Below are 2,500 nucleotides of genomic sequence, written 5' to 3' on the forward strand. Positions count from 1 at the left end.
TCGCGAGGGTGGTTTCGGGGCCAGCAGGAGAGCTCGTCGGGGTAGCAGGCCCTGCAGCCGTGGTCACCGCCAAACCCCCCACAACTGTTGGGCGCCTACCTGCGCGGGGCAGGAGGACACTTTCCGATTTCAAATCTCCGTTTGCCGAGTCCACCCCGAACGCACGCGGGCGGGCGGGTTCGCATCACCCTTCGTCACAAGGGGCGAAGCCCGTTCCACCGTCTCGTCAGTAGTGCCGACCGGTCTGTGATCGACGAGGGGAGCCACACCAGGTCCGGCCCTGCTGCTTGGCGGCACCGCGTCGTCGGGAGCTCGCGACAGACGGAGGGTTTCGGTGTACTCTCCAGCCACGGGAAACGAAGCCGGTGATGCAGGCGCCGGTCTTTCGCTCCCAAATCGGCTGGGTTTACATCGTTGCTATCTAGTCACGCTCCCTTCAAACCCGACGGGGTACCTATTCCCCTCACCCGTCTGTGCGTATACAGCCTCTTTGCACTTGCGGGATGGGGGTGGTGGTTTAAAGACTCTCGAGTTGCCGCCCGTCGGTCTCCGAGCTCCGTGCAGTAGTGATCCCCAGCGAACTGCCAGCAGGGCGAACGAGCGATCCCGCTCTCGGTCGGGGCGCCTGGCGTCGATCGGTGGTCGGTGGCTTGCGGGCAAGCTGCGCTGTGAGTGTGGGAACGAGTATGACGAGCCGTTGCCGCGACTCCCAGTCCACCTCGGCGGTGGCTGGGCCGGGCGGGCGTCTGCTCGGGCGAGTGCCGCCCCCGCCTCCTCGCAGGAAGTCCGCTCGCCGACACGCCGCCACGTGCACGCGTCAGTGACGCTGCCGAACCGATGGCCGGTGCCCGTTCCCGCCTCTGCTTTTCCTAGGGCAAAGCTGCTGCACGCCTCGTGATACTAGGCGGGCGACATGGTGGCGGTGATCCTGCCTCCGTCGCTGCGGTGCGTTGGGGCACGCATCGCCTCTTGGGCGCCCTGTCCTCCTCCCCCCAATAGACGTATGTTTCTGCGGGCCGCACCAGGATGGTGCTCCCCATCGCTTCACGCCACCCTGCTCCGCCCGCACGCCGGCGTGCAGGTGGCTGTAGCTCAAGGTGGGGAGCGTATGTGCGGTCCGGGTCGCTTTCCTCTGGCGAGGGAGAGACCTAAAACAAACTCAGACAACTCTTGACGGTGGATCACTCGGCTCGTGCGTCGATGACGAACGCAGCTAGCTGCGAGAATTAATGTGAATTGCAGGACACATTGATCATCGACACTTTGAACGCACTTTGCGGCCCCGGGTTCTTCCCGGGGCCACGCCTGTCTGAGGGTCGTTTGGCAATCAATCGCACTCGCCTTGGCTGGCGAGAGCGCGGCTGGGGTGTCGCAGAGGACCCGTCCTCTTTGTCCCCCTAAGTTCAGACTCCGGAGCCCTCCGGCGTCGGAGCGCTTGGCCTTTCCCCCCCACCCTGCACATTCCGTTCGTCAGGCTCGACGCCATCCCCCCGCCGGGGAGCGCGGCCTGGCGTCCGTCTGTGTCGTGGCAGTGGGGCCAGCACGGCTGTCACCGGTCCCAGAATGGCTGTCGGTGGTTCACACTGTGTGTGTGTGCCAACCCTCCTGGTCTCTGGGACACGGAGCTGCCACGAAGTGTTGAGCCTCCAGTGGGGGGTCTGCCTAAGCTCTGCACGTCCGCATTGGGTCCGTCTCTCGGTTGGCTGGCAGTGGAAAGAGTGAAGGGAGCCGCGGAGGTCCGGTGCTGGTGCGCCGCCGGCCTGACCGTGGAGCTCGCCGGTTTGACACGCTGACCCGACTCGATGGTTGATCGATTGAGAGTGCTGGGAGCTGCAGGCCGCCCGCTGCTGCAGCCGCCCGTCTCGTGGTTCGTCCTCGGCCTTAAGTGGCCGGCGGGGCGTCTGATCCTGTCTCCCCTGCTGGCGCCGAGTGCCTGGCCGAGGGAGGAGGTTTTCGTCGAACGCTGTGACTTGGACGGTCGCACGCGCGTGGATCGCTGGCTCTTGGCTCTCCCGTTCAGTCCGCACGTTTTCCGCTCCGTCCTGCCACCGGTCTCGGGAGGTACGGAGGGGTTGGCGGGCGTGGTGTGTGCTCCGTCACCGTGCAGGCACACCTACCACGCCGTCGGCCGACCCCCGCACGGTCCTCCTGGCCATCGGGAGGACGGCGGAACGTCGGGCTGTCGGGGGCCAAGTCGCCAGAAGGCCACCGCTGTGTCTTCCGTACCCTGTCACCGTCGGCGTGCCTTCCTCAACTCGTCCGGCTCGGGGCCGCTGGGTTCAGGAGCGGCGTCGCCCGCCGGCCCCACTGAAGGCCGTGCCGTTCCGCGGCTGGCGATCGATGTGCGTGGCGTGCCTGCGCGACCGTTCGCCACTTGAGCCTCGGCACTCCTCTCTCCCTCTCTCTGACCGTCGGGCAGTCTCTGTCTGCTGGTGCCTCGCACGTCCCGGGCGGCGGGTCGTCACCCCCGCGACCGGGCCTCCGGCAAGGCAGGAATCAG

The 2,500-nt window shown here is 66.6% G+C and overlaps 1 non-coding gene across 1 annotated transcript; it reads left to right on the forward strand.

The window, feature by feature from the left end:
• The first annotated feature begins 1,165 nt into the window (after positions 1-1,165).
• Positions 1,166-1,319, forward strand: LOC140472949 (5.8S ribosomal RNA). Its single transcript, XR_011957973.1, has one exon. It is a non-coding gene; the product is annotated as a 5.8S ribosomal RNA (ribosomal RNA).
• Positions 1,320-2,500: the final 1,181 nt, after the last annotated feature.

This window comes from Chiloscyllium punctatum, unplaced genomic scaffold (assembly GCF_047496795.1).
Source record: "Chiloscyllium punctatum isolate Juve2018m unplaced genomic scaffold, sChiPun1.3 scaffold_472, whole genome shotgun sequence".
Lineage (NCBI taxonomy): Eukaryota > Metazoa > Chordata > Chondrichthyes > Orectolobiformes > Hemiscylliidae > Chiloscyllium > Chiloscyllium punctatum.